The following is an 18,640-nucleotide window of genomic DNA, read 5'->3' on the forward strand; positions in this document are numbered from 1 at the left end:
AAATGTAGAGAAAAATTGAAGATTTGCAGGGATGCTTGTCTCTTGTTGGTCAAATTTTTTTATGAAAATTTTGAACCCCTCATCGGCAGGTGGGGGCAAGATATCTGGTAAAGGGCCAAAATAATCCCACCATTGAGTAAACTAGTTTGGAAAATGATAATTGGTATTTTTCTTGAAGTAAATGAGCCAGGAATGTCTATTCTGATTATTTTGTAACCAAAATACTCTTGTCTAGGCGTCCACATAATCCCAATAAGAATATCCTATCAGGTCAAAAGGTTAGCAAAATTTTTTGGTATTATTTGGGTTTTTTCCAAATTGAGTAGGGGTGAGTACTTCTAAAATTTGAATGGTTGAATGGGTTATGTTGGTGATATCTTTGGGATCTTTGTAGTGTTTTATCGAGACCGAATCTAAATCCACTAATATGAATTTATAAAACTCTCTGGTTTTGTTTATGGCTGTTGGTCTAAAATGAAATCCTTGTGGAAAAACTTTAGGGATTACCTTAGAAGGTGATTTTTCCCAGAACTCGTGTTCCATTAGGAGGACAGATGAGAATTTATTTTTTGAAATGTATGTGGATTGTGGTTTTGGTTGGGTGTTTAGGGGCTGGGTTTGAATTGATTGGGGTAATTTTGTTTGGGTGACTCTTTTACCTTTGGGGTCATTACATATGATTTTTTGGGCTGTTAGTTGTGACAAAAGTTTGGTTAGGTCTATTTCATCATCATCTGAGCTGTCACATATATCAGCCCAAAATTTTTTGTGAAGTTTTGAAAGGCCTGCATCTTGTAAGGCCAACAAGGTTTGGATTGGGAGAGCATAGTCTGTGTAACGACCCAATTTTCAATGTGTCTAGATCATACCGGAAACCGAGCGCTACCAATTTGTCTTCCTAATTATTATCTATTATTTATCATATGAGCCTGATTCGTTGTTAAAAGCGTAGTTAATTTGCGAGGTATATTTTTTTTTGAAAACGTTTGGATTAATAGACGGAATCATTCATAATTAACTCACAACTGATAACAGATAAAATAGTTATAAGCAACCACACATAAATACATCACAAGTAGCTAGCAACATTCAGTTATCCAACCTTTATTAGAGTATAGACCTTTAGTTAGAACACCCCTAGATATAGCTAGATAATAACTATATACCTATACATACATACAACATCCCAGGTCCTGACCTGTTCAAGAGGTCCCTAAGCTGGCCTAGGCTAGCCTAAACTCTATACTCACCTAGTCCCTCTAAACTTCTAAAGCGAGGGAAAATACGTTCTAAGTCTTCAAAACTCAAGTCAGGTGGAACATCATCAAAAGGTAGAACATCATCTGCTACTCCTCTGCACGATCAGACTTTTCCACAGGATGTCTCTCTGGTACCTCATGAAGTAGCCACACAACAGGAGTCTCGTACACAGGATTTAGGTTAAAGTGTGCTTACGAACGGGGTGCAGACGTTGGCTAGTCTCACAGTATATACATATAAACAGAGTATGATATTCACCCTAGACTCAGAAGACTATCTAGAGCAGAATCCTCTTCTTGCGAACGGTCATCAGTGAACTATGGTAAGGTACTCTTACTTCCATCTGAAGGGGGAAGGGAGAGAGAAGGGGTAAGAACTGGGGAGTTTTTAGTAGGACCGGGGTTATTATTTAAGTTCATTAATACCGTATTGTTTAGCAAACGAATAGCAAAATATAGATAAATAGAGAAAATAGAGAAACAGAAAGCAGAACACAAACAAAAGAATACAAGAAAATAAAATGCAAATACAAAGAATAGAATACAAACAAACAGAGCATACATTCATTCAATAATCATAATAGAGGAAATGCACAACCAAGTATGATGCATGTCTGTCCTATGCAGGCGATGAGCTCGCGTGTCGGTTTACACCCTGCAATCCGACATTACCTAGGAACAAGTCCCAGATATGGTTTTCCTTTGTGTCCTTAGTGCATATGTGTCGGTGGTAAGAATACCATTCCTTCGTGACTACCGGCAGTGGGCGCAAAGCCCGACCCCATAATATACGCACAAGGGGAAACAGTGATCCTCAGTTCGTGGGCGTCCCCGAGATCAATTCACAAACAAAACAATGATCCTCAGTTTGTGGGTTTCCCCGAGATCAACATACAACAACAAACATGATCCTCAGTTCGTGGGTTATACCTGAGATCAACATACAACAGTTCGTGGGTTATTCCCGTAATCAATGATTATCAGTTTGTGGGTTTTTCCTGCATATAAAATAGTTAACAGTTCGTAGGTTTCCCCGAGATCAATGATCATTCAGTTCGTGGGTACTTCTCGCATTTAACCAATTATCCGTCCGTGGGTTTTACTACTATTTTCTCTTTGTCTGTTTACTCTGCTCTCATTACTCTCTTTTTTGTATCTGTTTTCTCTGCTCTCATTACTCTTTTCTCTATATCCCTATTACTCTTTTTTCTTTATCTTTTTACTTTACTCTGGTTACTCTGTTCTCTGTGTTACGTTATTCTGCTCTGATTTCTCTATTTAACGTTTGTTTTTAAGGCTTATGTAAATTTCAGAATAAATAGTTAGCCTGTCCTAAGTATAGGTTCATTAAGTCTATACTGAAACAGTTTAACTTTTCATATAATACCTAACCCTAGTCGCAACTCAAGGACTAACTATATTGCCCTAGTTCGTTCACTAATCTCTGTCTGTTTTTCTATTATTAAAACTTTACAGACTTTTCTTTGGTTTTTATCTTTTCTTTAACTTCTTATCTTTCCTTTATCTTTGCCTCACTAACATGTTATTACCACTCCCTAAGTGTTTTATGAAGGTAATTATGAGATTCTACACTTAAAGTTGTCTTTCTAAAGCTTTTACAGAAAACTGCTTTTTCTGCATTATTTTATTATTTTTATTAAAAAAAATTTTAATTAAATATTATTATTTAATATTTTATTATTATTTATTATTTTATTAATATATTTTCGAAAATTACCTTACCTTTTACTTTTAACCTTTAAAATTTACTTTTTACCACCCGTAACTTTTAATATTTCTACTTTAACCACCCTAACTTTCAGAAATTACCAAATAACCCCGCAAACACCAAAAATTTTACTTCCTTGCCCTTTTAAGGATCTAAAGCCTGTTCTTCATTATTCTTCATCACACTCAAAGTGTTCTTCATGTTCTTCATAAATTCTTCAGATTTTTTCTCTGTTTTTTCCCGTTTTTCAGTCTTTTCAGCAACCGATTTTTACCAAAATTCAAAATAAAATTGCAGCCACTAAAGCCCCATCTTTTCTACATGATTTCAATATAAATTGAACCCCAATTTAAGGGTTAGGGTTTCATTTTCCAGAAGCCACAAGAACACAAGTTCATAGCTTGAATTTCATCAAATTTTATCAAATTTTCACCAAAATTTTAACAAGAATTACTCATATAAACAATCAATTTCAAGCACAGCCAAACCATATCATAATTACACAACTCAAACACAATCAATCAAGATTAAATTTTTCAAACCCTACCTTGATTTGCTGCTCCAAATCCGGTTACTCTTTGAAGTGTTCTTAAAGCACTTTTTCCTCCTAAAACACATCAAGAACAACTTTAAAAATCTAAACCATCAACTAAACGAACTTTAGCAATAACTTAGGAAGGTTATCCTCACCTTAAACATGCAGGAAATCAAATATCTTTGGCCCATAAGTTAAGCTAAGCAAGAGATCTAAGGAAGAACATCAAGAAAATACTTGTTTAAGCATGTTTCCTTGAAAACCGAATTGAAGAGGGAGGGAGACAGCCATCTCACCTTATTTCCAGCCTTGATAAGTTACATGGTTATGTAGAGAAAGAAGAGAGGATCATTTTGGTAAAATCGGAGTTTTGATTTGAGTTTTAGTTCAGAAGAAATCAAGCTTTGAAGATTAAGTGTTCATGAAAGTTTCTCTCTTTTCTCTCTTGTTATTTTCTGCCAAAATGATGAAATGTGACAGCCTTGGAGATCTTGGGGGTGTAAGGTGAGTTGTGATTGGTTGGCTTGGAGGTGGATTAAAATAATATTAAAATATCTCTGGTGTACAACTACTAAAACTAGGTGTATCGGAACACTCGTAAAAATATCTCTAAAAATTATTTTCTGAGCTACTAGCATAAATAAAACTAGTAACATATTTATTATGATAATAGAACATGTATGATAAGGCCTTATCATTGCTAAAGTCATCAAAGAGTGCTGGTGCTAAGCTGCACCAGTAAACCGTAAACCTGGTTAAACCGATTTCCTGTTTTTAACTAAAACAGACCAGGTAACCTTATAATATCATTCAAGAATCTTCTAATACTAATATAATACTAATATTATACTATTATCTCTCTTCTCTCATGAATCGAGTCCGGTTCGTCAAACTGAGACTATTTACGAAAACTAGAATCAAAACTCCTAAACGATACGGTTCAAAAACTAGGTTCTTCGTGACTGCATTATCGAGCTTGCCTCAGAAAAGGTTCTAGCTTAAGGATGACATAATGACAATGAGGATGGAGATGCTTGATGATACATTATAGGTGTTCCCTTTACTGATCTTTCAGAGTTCTCCGTACTTTCAGAAAAGATCTCGCGTACTCAAAAAAACTAGGTTGTTACAGTCTGCGTTTGTTTGGTTTGCTGTTTGGCTACTTGGAGGTTGAGTAGATGACTCAACTATATTTTTTGTGATCTGAGTAGATGACTCAGTTGGCTCTTGGTTATTGGGGTAAGTTGTTGGGTAGATGACCCAGTTGGGGTGCTTGACCCTGATTTTTTACTTAGCCCTAGTAGGGCTAGGCGAATGCCTCTGCCTCTTACAAAGGCTAATGTTGCCCTTTTAGGCATGTGGCGGCTTTCCCTGCAAATATTCACGGGTAAGGTAATCAGGGAGAGAGTTTGAGCTTCCTTGAATGTATTCAATTTCGAAATAAAAAACGCTTAAGATAGCTTGCCATCTGGCAAAAATTTGTTTTGATGAAAGATTTTTAACATCTTTTTGTAAGACTTCTTTAGCCGATTTGCAATCAACTCGGACCAAAAATTTTTGATTGAGTAAATCATATTGAAATTTTGTGATGCACAAAACTATGGCTAAAATTTCTTTTTTGATTGTGGAATAGACTTGTTGAGTGCTATTCCAATGTTTTGACATAAATTCAATGATACACTCTTTATCATGCAATTTTTGTTTTAAGATACCACCATATCCTAAATCAGATGCATCTGTTTCAACAATTTTGAATGCATGAGGAACAGGTAAGTAAAGACAAGGAAGATTACGAACTTTGCTTTTAAGAAATCTGATGACTTCAGAATGTTTGTCAGTCCATGGTGGAGGATTTTTCTTAAGCTTGTCATGAAGAGGCTTAATAAGATTACTAAGGTTTGGAATGAAGTCTGAGACATAGTTAAGACATCCTAGGAACCTCTGGAGCTGAGGTTTGTCAATGATATAGTCTGGAAACTTATCTGCAAACAAGATTGATCATTCAATTGGGGTTATTGTTCCTTGGGAAATCATATGACCAAAAAAACGGATTTTTGTTTGAAAAAGGATAATTTTTTATTTGGAAGCAGTAAGTCCATTTTTCTGGATGATGTACATAAAGGTTTTAACATGTTTGAAGTGTTCTTCCAAAGTTTGAGAAAAGATTAAAACATTATCTATATAAACAATTGCAAAGCTTGAGTATAGGTTGAAAATTTCGTTCATGATTTTTTGAAATTCAGAAGGAGCATTTTTCAGACCAAAAGGCATTACATTCCATTCATATTGACCAAATGAAACTGTAAATGCAGTTTTATATCTGTCAGATTCTTTGATTTGGATTTTCCAAAAACCAGATTTCATATCAAATTTTGAAAAGTTATTTGCTGAGTTTAGCCTATTTAGCAAATCCTTTTTGTTTGGGATAGGATAACAAGTCCATTGTAAAGCCTGATTTAAAGGTTTGTAATTAATGACAAGCTTGGGAGTTCCTCATTCTATCTCAGCTTGCTTGTTGACATAAAAAGCTAAGCAAGACCAAGGACTTTTACTTGGACAAATTAATCCTTTGTCTAAAAGATCTTTAATCTCTTTTTGACAATGCTGCAAAAGCTCCTCATTCATTTGAATGGGGCGAGCTTTTGTAGGGATTTGTGATTCTCTGAAATATTTTTCATAAGGAAGATCCACAATGTGTTCTTTCCTTTTTCTGAAGGCATGAGGCAGATTTGAATAGATAGACTTTCAATTTTATATAAAAGACTTTTGATTTTTTCTTGAATCCTTGGTTAGGAAAGTTGGGATTCAAGGGTTTTGAAGGAGATTTCTTCTTTCAAAAAATAAATATGTTTGGTTTTGGATTCAATTTGGTTTAAAGCTTTCTGGGTTGGTGAGTCTAGAAATTCAAAGAAAGTTTTCCTGTCCACCCACATAAGAGGTAATTCCAAGAAAATCTGCTAGGTATGGAAACAAAAGGATTATAAAAGGTTGTCCCCGAAACTACATCATTTTCTATATCTTTTGCTATGATGAAATTTGTTGGAATCCTAAGATTACCATTCTCAACAAAAGCATTGGTTAATTTGAAATTAATTTTTAGTCTTTCACCCGTTATCGAGCTAAGACGTTCAATAATTTTTTCAAAATACTTTATGGGGACCAGACCTTCTTTAATACAATTAGAATCTGCACCTGTGTCAAAGAGTGCGATGGTTTCGAGAATAAAATCTTTAACGACAATTTGGATATTAACACGACATTTCATAAAAGAGAATATGTTTATTAATCTCAAGATTTCTTTCCATTATTGTAGTTAGAGCTTTCATTTTCCTGTTTTTCAGAAAACTCAGGTTGTTTTTCAAGAGAGTCAAGTTGTCCATCATCAGATTCTTCATCTTGCATTAATTGCGAGAGAATAAGTTGATGATTGTCTTGATTTCTTTTGATTTCTTGGATTTCCTTCTTAAGGTTGTTAACCTCAGTCTGGAGATCCTGAATGGTTATACGACGAATAACTTGTTTTTCTAATTTTTTGAAAATGGGTTTGACATCATATTTATTGCTAAGGACAAGATTTTTGGGCTTCTTTTCCTTTTGTAAAGATTTTTTAATTTAGAAAGAAAGTCTTTCTTTTATTCAGGATCGCCAATAGCCTCTATAGCTTCAAATAAAAGATCTTGATCTTTGGGTAAAACATTAATTTCCTTGACATAAGAATCTGAGGATGATCCAATATCATCAACTTGGATATTATTGATATCATCCGAGGATTCCGGTCCAGAATCGTCATCTGAACTTTCAATTAAAATATTGTTAATCTGTTCCTCAATCTGAGGATCAAGGTTCAGATTATTAATCTTTCCTTTTAACCTACAGTAGTTGCTAACATGTCCTGGTTTTTTACATGTATAGTAAATAATGGGGGTTTTCTAGGGATACTTTTGGAAATTCTTTTGCAAACCTTTTTCATTTTTGGGTCTTTGAAAACTTTTTCTTGATCTTCTGAAATTCTTTTCAGGATAAGGTTTAAAAACTTTTTGATTGGATGATCTTTTAGATCTCTTTGGATGACAAGCAGGAAGACCAAATTGTTCACAGAAAGTTCCCAAATCGATACGATTTTGTTTTTCTCATGAGCAAGTTGCCGTTGGATCTTATCATCTTGATAGATCTTTAGAGCAACTTTTTGGATGAAAGAGATAATTTGACCATAACTTAACGCATCATAGGGAATTATTCCATCTGGAGTTAAGCTATGAATTTTGTCCTTTACTTTATCTCCCAGGGATTTGGGAAATCCGGCTAGGAATTTTTTCTTCCAGAAGGGTTGTTGACTGTCTTCTCTGGTATAGACCCCAGTAAAAAAGGTGTCCTTGTACCATCTAAAGTCAAAACAAAGTTTTGCATCTGAGATTGGAAAGTAATTCAGCAGAACGATCTTTCCAAAGAGATGGATCCCTATGAAATGGCTTGCTATAGTAAAGATTAAGATGTTAACAGCATCAGGGATAGGTTCCTCGTCATCTCCAAGGATGGGTTCATTTTGATCATTAACCATTATAGCAGAAAAGATTGATTGTTTTTGGTCATCAGAAAGGTAATTATCCCACCAACCTTTGAGTTGACCAGAGAACCCAGAAACAATAATATTGGCTATTGCTTCCTCAGAAGTTTCATGAGCAGCTTGATAGGATATGCCTACCATGGTCATATGCTGAAGCATACACATGATGTTGTATTCGGTTTTGCCATCTATATTCCATTCATAGACATTATTGGCATTGAAGCTGACAAAACCTAGTTCCCTTTCTTTGAGAGCTAGATCAGGGGTAGACATACGATTATAACTAAGCGCAGAGGGTTTGGTTAAACCTTTCCACTTAGTTATAGAATTGGTCATAATTGGGCTAACTTTGAGAGTTGATTTGTCAGAATCATCACTTTGGTCAGAAGAAGACTCATTAGAATCTTGGGCAAGGGCATTAATAGCCTTGGATGAGCGAGTTTGTATACGAGATGTAGATTCACCAGAGTTTGTAGGAGTTTCAGGGATGGTACTATGTCGATTTAAAAGTTGGTCGATCTTTTGCATGACTTCAGAATCACTAGATTCTTGTTTTAGAATAGAAGTTTTAAGACTCTGTTTAGCCTTGCTACTCATTTTGAAAGGTTTAAAAAGGGATTTTTCAATAGGTTTGGAATTAGAGGCTTCATAGACATTTTTCAAAGACAAAGGAGATCCTGAAGAAGAAAGGTTGTCACCCAAACATTGTAAAAACCTATTGGTGTAATTTGATTGCTCAATGAGATTTTTAATATCTTTTGGGGCGACAGCTTCATCTACGTTTTTTGTTTTAAATGGAGAGGCCATAACTGGGTTATGTCCTTCCGTATTTGAAATAACGAAAGATCCTTTTGGAGGAAACTCAGATCTGATTAAATTTCCATCTTTAACTTTCCAAGTCAAAATAACATTTGCTGATGACGAAATTTTTTTATTTTAAAAGGATAATTGATATTATTTTTTATGGAATAAGCATGAAACCATTCAAAGAAAGGAATATGCATTCAAACATCATTGAGAAAACTGTAATATTTTTCTTTAAATGATGAGATTTGGGAAGTTGTATATGTACGTAAATACCATTCTCTATGGAGATTATACTCCTTAGAGTAAAGATTTTTACGTAGGGCTTCTTTATTTATAACAAATTCTGTGCTACTCATGGGCATCATCATTCATAGAAGAATATGTTGGAGATTGAATAGATTGTAAATCAACATCATCATCAGTTTGATAAAATGGTTGAGAAATGTTTGAATTATTTTGTACCCTAGAAATATTAATTCCAGAATTTACAGATCTGGGAATTTTACTTGAAAACTGAGATTGTGAAGTCATAGAAAAAGATTTTCTTGCTGAATAAAAATCATTAGATGTTCCTGCTTCAGATCTAGAAGAAAAAGAGATTCGTCTGTCAAAGAAAATCTCTACTCTTCCTGATTCATCCTGTTTTATCTCTCGTAAGAGAGGTGCTTGTCTAGGTTGCGTTATAATGGCTCGATCAATTGACCATGACTGAGGAAGGTCAATTTCATCCCACTTTATGAGCCTTGGGACCGTGACGTTGGCCTTTGTCATGTCTGTGACAAACAAAGTAGTTTCACGATCACTGGATTTAAGAAGGACTCTAGAACTACAAGTGTTCATGACCTTGTATTGAATCCTATATATTAAAGTGGCTGGGATAGATCCTTCCTTCATGTTAAGACCATGAATTCGGATGTTTACAAAAAGGGAGTCAAGGATGTTGACATCTAATAAACTGACCGTTTTGTTTGGGAAATAGTTGAAGTAAACCGGACCGTGTCCTAGGCTTGTTTGTACTGTTCCGATTAAGGAATCTTGGAAATCATTGTGCCTAATATCGCTAAATTTTGAAAAGATATTCGCAGGTCGAGTTTGGAGCTTATTATTTATATATTTTGGTATTCTGGTTTTATATATTATCCTTTCCGTTCAATCTTATCTACTCTCCTATGTTTATCCGAACGAGTGTATGTGATGCGATTTTCTATTTTGGTTTTGTTTAGCTCTTCTTCAAGGCTCCTAGCTATATTTCCTTCTGTATATATCTATTATGTATTTTTATTTTAGAGGTCGTAATACCACGCCACTGCTGATTTACGACTTAAGTGTAAAGCTCTGTTTGGTAAGGTGTTACAAGTGGGCATAACACTACAAAAAATAGGTTAAAATGGCATTTATATTATGGTGGTTTTAAAGAACTGCCACAATATTTGGATCCGGCGTTTTCCATTGTTGCCATAATTAATTTTTGGATTCGTGGTGGTTTTGATAATTATGGCAGTTTTAAACCGCCATTATCACCTAGGTATAAAAGAAGAATTATCAATCCCTAATTTCAGAAACCCTTACTTTGTTGAAACACTACGCCGTGGCGCTGATGCTCCTGGTTGGCCTGTGCAACAATCTTCGATCCTCTTGCGTTCTCCAACAATCTACCCCGGTGACATCTCCTCTAGCATTGATCTCCTTCGGCGATATCTCCTACAGTGGCGATTTCCTCCAGTGACGTCTCCTCCAACTTCCTCTCCTTGTCATCCTCTATGTCTTCTCCGCCAAAATCGTCAATGCCTTCCTTTACGACGATCCAGATCAGCTTCCTTTCCTTCCTTCTTTCCTTCCTTCCCTCTCCTTTCCTTCCTTTGTGATGAGTCTCTCTTTTTAGGATTTTGCAAGGATTCGTCGCGAGTGGAGAAGTCAGTTTCGCAGTTTGCGCTGCTGACAACGTTCCTCCACAATTTGTGTTCTGCCGCTCTCACTGTGCTCCCATTGCCGATATTCGTCCATTCTTCTGCTTGGTGCCTTTGCCGCCGTCCTTCGCTCTTCCAAACGTCTCATTTGTGTTCCGTTTATGTTTGGCATTGTATTTTCCATTTCAGTTTTCATCCATTTGTTACATTAAAGTGTTAGGATTCTTGATGAATAATAACTTCATGAATAATAAACTAAACTAGGTTGATGAATTTAAACTATAATTATGTTAGATTGAGCATGTCCTATAAAGAAAATATCAGTACTAACTAATGGATTTTAAAATTATTCATAATATTCTAAGTAAAATTAGAAAGTAATTCCTGCCGAGTGCCATGCCCTGAGTTTGGAACCAATTTACAAGTAGAATAACTTTTGATTCTTGTCTTTTTTATACAGCATAGATATCATGGCCTTTTTTTGTGTTCTGTTTCGTCCAGTTACTGCCTAATTGTGATTAGTACCTTTAATTTAGTCTTGTCATTAGGGACATCTTATATAAAGCTATAAACTATATATTAAATTAATTTTATTCTTTATGATATTTTTGGGTTTTGTGTGTTTTCTTCTTCTGGCTTCTATCTTCAACTGCTTCACAAACGCAGTTTTTTTTTTTTTCAATTCTTTTCTGCTTACTCAGATTTTAGCTAAATATCATACAGTGGGGTTGAGCAATTTGAAGTAAGCTTCTAACTTTATGTCATTTTGGATTTCTCTTCTTGTTTTTAATTTCAGTGAATAATCAACTAAGTTAGATAATTTAACTATTTTTGTCTCTGCTCAATAAAGTGTATTGATGGATCTGTGTTCTATTTGTGCTTAATGTTTTTAACAGTGGGTTTCTTAGAGAACTTTGGGTAATTCAAGTGACTGAATTTGAAAGTTTTAGTTTGGTTTGTTGGTTTGTGTTGGAGGGGGGGAGAGTAATGGGAATATGGGTATTGAAGTACATGCAAAATATGTGTGAAGATTAGTTTGATTGAGAGTTTGTTTCTATTTTTGACATCTGAGTACAATTTTTTTAGCCTTTAGTTTCTTCCAATTTTGTGATAGAACCTTTTTTATTTTCTTATTAAGTTGGCATGTGGAGAATTTTAACTAATGCAAAGTAGTCAATGCTTCTGCTTAATCTTTGTTTCAATATGAGATTTTGTTTTATTTGTAGAAGATTCAAATCTCATGTTAATAGCATTAATTACCGTTTTCAATAATCTCGGCATTTGGTTCTTTTTTTAGTTAAACAAGCAATGTCATGAGTTGAAACTTATTTTACTTGGGGATTTCATTTTAAATTCATCTGTATGTTACTTTTTTAATGCTTCTTTGCAATTGGACTTCTATGTCACATGCAATTGGACTTTATACATTTAAATTCAATTTGCCCCTCCTTTGCAAATTTAAGGATTATGAAATTTGTGTTAGAAAAATATAGTTGATGCAATCATTTGTTATCTATATGTTACTTTTTTACTGCTTCTTTGCGAATTTAAGAATTATGAAATTTGTATTAGGAACTTTTTTACAATCTGTTGCCTTATTTGAGCAACTATTCTGCTTATTGTTTTTAATGAATCTGTTGGTGATAACTTTCATGTGAAACAGGCTTTAGATATTTTATAACTCTTGCTGCTAGATAGTTTACTTTGAAAGTTTCAAGTTTTAATATTTGCTGGAAAAGAAAAAAGGAGGGCTGATTTCTATTTTCTACTTGGTGAGTAATTAACTCCTACTACTTTTTCTCTGATTATGCATGTTCTAATTCAACAGAAATTAGCATTTGTGAATTTTTATGAATTTAAATAATTTTTTAAATAATAAATTTTAAAAAACTAATTTAGTTATCTAATGCGATAATAAATAATTAAATGACTTTATGTCTTTATGTTATCTTCTTCTATTATTTAGGAATAATTTGGCTACTAAATTTTTAAAGTATCTTTTCTGTGATCTCTGTTGTGTTTGTTACCTTCCTATATGTGCTAATAGATATAAAATTTGTTGCTTTTTGTTCTGGTTAGTTTAAAATTTTTACCTAGTCACAGTTATATATACCGAGAAGTTGTTTCAAATTATTTGAATAACATGAATGGGATTGGAACTAGAAAAAGGGTAATGGTGTACTAGTGTGGGCGTCTCTATATGCATAATTATTGTTGTTATAGGGATTAATGATGTGAAATATACGTGAGCTTTCACAGTGATGAATGGGGATAGGATAATTATTGTTATTACTATAATTATAATAATAAGAATAAATTACCATTTGTACCCATAAAAGATACAGATGCTGACAAATGTACCCATATAAGAATAAAACGACAATTATAACCACGAAAGATGGCTTCCGTGTGCCAAGAATACCCGGACGTTGGTTACACAATTGGTCCATTGGGGGTATTCTTGGCACACAGAAGCTATCTTCCGTGGGTACAATTGTCGTTTTATTCTTATATGGATACATTTGTCAGCGTTTGTATCTTTCATGTATACAAATGGTAATTTATTCTAATAATAATAATAATAATTGTTGTTGTTGCTTTGCTTTCTTTTTAGTTAGTTAGTTAATATAATATGAGTTTTATACGAATTTTTTTTATAAATTGTAATTTGAGAATATTATATTTGTTTTATTTATTTTTTTGTCTCTTTTTATCTTATAAAAAAAATAATTTACATATACACAACTACTTGAAAAAGAAAAATTCACAAAATCACTATTATACGAAATTATCATTTGAAAGAGGTAATTATAATTTCTTTTATAGTTTTTTTTAGAATACTATTTAAGTATTTTTTTTTAATATCTAATTTGCACATACAAGAATAATTTTTTATTTTTTTTAAATTTCTATTTGTAGTCCCTATTAGTCATGTCAATCGATAAGTCATGACAAGTCAATAGCTACTGGAAATGCTTCTCTAGACAAATCAGCAATTGCTACGTACATCTAAAAATTCATCTTCATCACAGACCTTGTATTCTTCTAAGCCAACATCAGTTGCTCTAACTACATCAGAACGTCCATCATCCGAAGCTAGATGTAAGCGTGGACGTGAGTCTAAGCATTATTGGACTGTTGATGCCATAGGTATGTATAGATGCCAGTATATTATTATTTCTTTTCCAACCTTGCAATTAGAGAAGAACCTTTTTTTATTATATTATTATTTCTTTTCCAACCATGCACAATTAAACACGGACCTCTTTCTATTATACTCATTTATTTATACTCATTTGTCTATTTTAGATGAATACGAAGTTAGTACACGCCTTCATTTATTAATGAAGGATGTGCATAATTTGCTAGAACGTTTGCGCATAGTTGTCAATTTTGATAAATAGTATGCAGCAATAGGAGAAGCAGTTGGACTCCTTCACTACAAAAAAAAAGAGGTTAAAATGGCATTTATAGTATGGCGCCACCATAGTATTTGGATATTCCAGCGTCTTCCATTGCTGCCATAATTGAGTTTTGGATTTGTGGCGGTTTTGATAATTAGGGCAGTTTTGAGCTGCCATTATCACTTAGGTATAAAAGAAGAATTATCAATCCCTAATTTCAGAAACCCTTACTTCGTTGAAACACTATGTCATGATGCTGTTGCTCCTGGATGTCCTGTGCGACGATCTCCGATCCTCTTGCATTCTCCAACGATCTTCTCGAGTGACATCTCCTCCGGCATCGATCTCCTTCGGCGATATCTCCTACAGTAGCAATTTCCTCCGGTGATGTCTCCTCCAGCTTCCTCTCCCTATCGTCCTCAGTGTCTTCTCCACCAAAATCGTCAATGCCTTCCTCTACAACGATCCAGGTCGGCTTCCTTTCCTTCCTTCTTTCCTTTCTTTCCTCTCCTTTCCTTCCTTTGTGATGAGTCTCTCTTTTTAGGCCGTTTGCAAGGATTCATCGCGAGTGGAGAAGTCTGTTCCGCAGTTTGCGCTGCTGACAACGTTCTTCCGTAATTTATGTTCTGTTGCTCTCGCTGCACTACCGTCGCCGATGTTCATCCATTCTTCTACTTCGTGCCTTTGCCTCCATCGCTCGCTCTTCCAAAGGTCTCATTTGTGTTCCGTTTATATTAGGGATTGTATTTTCCGTTTCAGTTTTCATCTATTTGTAACATTAAAGTGTTAGGATTCTTGGTGAATAATAACTTAAGGAATAATAAACTAAACTAGGTTGATAAATTTAAACTGTAATTATATTAGATCTACCATGTCCTATGAAGAAAACATCAGTACTAACTAATGGATTGTAAAATTGTTCATAATATTCTATGTAAAATTAGAAAGTAATTTCTACTGAGTGCCATGCCTGAGTTTGCAACCAATTTACAAGTAGAATAACTTTTGATTCTTGTCATTTTTATACAGCATAGATATCATGGCCTTTTTTATGTGTTCTGTTCTATCTAGCTACTGCCTAATTGTGATTAGTACCTTTAATTTAGTCTTGTCATCAGGGACATCTTATATAAAGCTATTCACTATATATGAAATTAATTTCATTCTTTATGATATTTTTGGATTTTGTGTGTTTTCTTCTTCTGGCTTCTATCTTCAACTGCTTCACAAACACAGGTTTTTTTTAATTCTTTTTTCTGCTTACTCAGATTTGAGCCGAATATCATACGGTGGGGTTGAGCAGTTTGAAGTAAGCTTCTACCTTTATGTGATTTTGGGTTTCTTTTCTTGTTTTTAATTTCAGTGAATGATCAACTAAGTTAGATGATTTAACTATTTTTGTCTTTGCTGAATGAAGTGTATTGATGGATCTGTATTCTGTTTCTAAATATTTTTAACAGTGGGTTTTCAAAGAATTTTGGGTAGTTCAAGTGACTGAATTTGAAAGTTTTATTTTAGTTTGTTGGTTTGTGTTGGGGGTTAATCGGAATATGAGTATTGAAGTACATGCAAAATATGTGTAAAGATTAGTTTAATTAAGAGTTTGATTTCTACGTTTGACATCTTAGTACAATTTTTATAGCCTTTTGTTACTTCCATTTTTATGATAGAACCTTTTTTATTTTCTTATTAAGTTGGCATGTGGAGAATTTTAACTGATGCAAAGTAGTCAATGCTTCTGACTTAATCTTTGTTTCAATAAGAGATTTTATTTTATTTGTAGAAGATACAACCACTAACTACAGAAGAAGCCATGTACAGTATAACAAGAAGCTTACAGGTATTTTTTTCATAGATCAATTTGTGCAGCCAATTCTTGTCCATAAAATTCTTATGGGAAGTAAATAAGTAATTTTTGCCTATATACTGTAAATCAATTATTTTCCTTATCATATACTCTGTAAAGTGATGGTCATCGACATTTGAAAATTGTATAGTGGTTTTCATATTATTTATTGTAATAGGAATTTGATGTTTTTTCACAGCTTTGAATTAGAGCATTAATGTTGGTCAACACCAAGTTGCTGAATATTTGATTGTGATCTCAAGTCTCAACTTCTGAATCGGCTTGAAAATGTCTGATATACATGCAGTACCACTTAAATTCAATTTGCCAATTTGGTGTAACAAAATATTATTCCCACCCTCCCCTTCTCTTTTACATAAACACAGAAGAAAAAAAAAAGGAAAAAAAAACTTTATCACTTATTGCCTTATTTGAGCAACTACTATGCTTATTATTTTTAATAAATCTGTTGGTGATAACTTTTCATGTGAAATCGGCTTTAGATCTTCTTCAACTCCTGCTGCTAGCTACTTTACTTTGAAAGTTTCAAGTTTTAATATTTGCTGAGAAAGAAAAAAGGAGGATTGCTTTCTATTTTCTACTTGGTGAGTAATTAACTCCTACTACTCTTTTTCTCATGATGCATGTTCTAATTCAACAAAACTTAATTAGCATTTGTGAATTTTTATGTATTTAAATAATTTTTTAAAAAATAAATTTTTAAAAACTAATTATGTTATCTGATGCAATAATAAATAATTAAATGACTTTATGTCTTTATGTTATCTTCTTCTATTATTTGGGAATAATTTGGCTGCTAAATTTTTAAAGCATCCTTTTTGTGATCTCTATTATGTTTGTTATCTTCCTATATGTGCTAATAGATATAGAATCTGTTGCTTTTTGTTTTGATTAGTCTAAAACTTTTACCGATTGAGCGCCTTCAATTAGAACTCAAAATTCTACTTGCTTAATACATACTTCTCTACTTGGCATTAGAGCTCCTTCTCTCTTATATCAAGCTCCTTAATCCAACCTTTAATTTGGTTCTTTTCTAAATTGAGTTTCGTAACTTGTTCTTGATATTGCTTCTCTTTGGATTCAAGCTTCTTCAATTTGTATTCAAAATGCTCCTTGTTTCGTGCAAACTCCTCAACTTGGCTTTTAAGCTCCTTCTCTCTTGTTTCGAGCTCTTTTCCTTTGCCTTCAACTTGACTCTTTTTTTAATTGAGTTTGCTCACCTATTCTTCATACTGCTTCTCTTTTGATTCAATCTCATTTAATTTGCGATCAAAATGTTCCTTTTTAAGGCAAACTCCTCCACTTGGCTTTGAAGTTCTTTCTCTCCTAATTGGAGCTCTTTCACTTTGCCTTCAATTTCACTCTTCTCTGAATTGAGCTTGTTCACTCATTCTTCATAGTGCTTCTCTTTCGAATCAAGCTCATCTAATTTTCAATCAAAATTCACCTTCTTTAAAACAAACTCCTCCACTTGCCTTTTCTGTTTCTCCTCTCTTAACTGGATCTCTTTCACTTTGCTTTCAATATGCCTGTTTTCTGACTCAAGTTCATTCACTCGTTCTTCACATTACTTCTCTTTTGATTCAAGATCTTCCACCTGTGTTGCAAATTCCTTTTCTTTGGACTGAAGCTCCTTCAACTGAACATGATGATATCCATTTAATGAAATTACCTTGAATAATTTCCTATTTTCTAATTGCAATTTCTCATCTTCGGCATCAATCAGTTTCTTCATTGCTCTAATCTCTCCATCTTTGGTCTTAAGTTCCTTTGTACACTTAGCAATTTTCTTTGAAAGATCCTTCAGTTCCTCTTCCTTCATTTCCCTTTTCTTGTCAATGTTATCCAACACTAGCAGAAATTCTTTCTGTTCTACCTTGAGCTCCTTTTCACACTCTCTCCTCATGTCCTCCATCAAACAGAGCTGTGATTCCTTTTCTTCAATTTGCTCATCATACTCTTCAAGTTCCCCCAACATCTTCTTGTGAAGTTCATCGCGATCATTGATCACCTATGCCACTGCTTCAAGTTCCCTGACATATTGTTGCTCCTTTAACTTTAAACGTGTCATTTTCTAAATAAATAAATAAGAGACTTTTTTTATTTGAGGGACGCGTGATAAACCCATATTTTATGATATATTTTGTGCTTAATCTGAGTGATTTATTCAATCCTTCACCCACTTATTCATATTAATTGCATGGTTTTACTTTCCCTTCCTTATTATGTGATGTATGTGAAAAACACGTTTCCTATGCTTAAAAATAATTATTTTGATTACCCTTTATTCCCATTCGATGTTGTGATTCGTGTGATGAGTAGTTTCAGATCTTCTAACACAGGAATGACTTAAAGGATGGAAATGAAACATACAAAAATGGAAGGAAAGCACAAAACAGAGTTTTTGAAGAAACTGGCAGCCACGCGATCGCATGGGCGACGCGGCCGCATGCCAGCGCGAAAAGGCATTGACACGGCCGCATGACTGACGCGACTGCACGCCTTGAGCGAAACACATATGACGCAGTCGCATGACTGACGCGACCACGTGACAAGAAAAACTCCGAA

General features: G+C 34.0%; 1 pseudogene; it reads right to left on the minus strand.

Moving 5' to 3' along the window:
* Positions 1 to 16,977: 16,977 nt before the first annotated feature.
* On the minus strand, positions 16,978 to 18,143 carry LOC148561840 (uncharacterized; annotated as a pseudogene).
* Positions 18,144 to 18,640: the final 497 nt, after the last annotated feature.

This window comes from Arachis ipaensis, chromosome B6 (genome assembly GCF_059453495.1).
Source record: "Arachis ipaensis isolate K30076 ecotype BB chromosome B6, ASM5945349v1, whole genome shotgun sequence".
NCBI classification, from domain to species: Eukaryota; Viridiplantae; Streptophyta; class Magnoliopsida; order Fabales; family Fabaceae; genus Arachis; species Arachis ipaensis.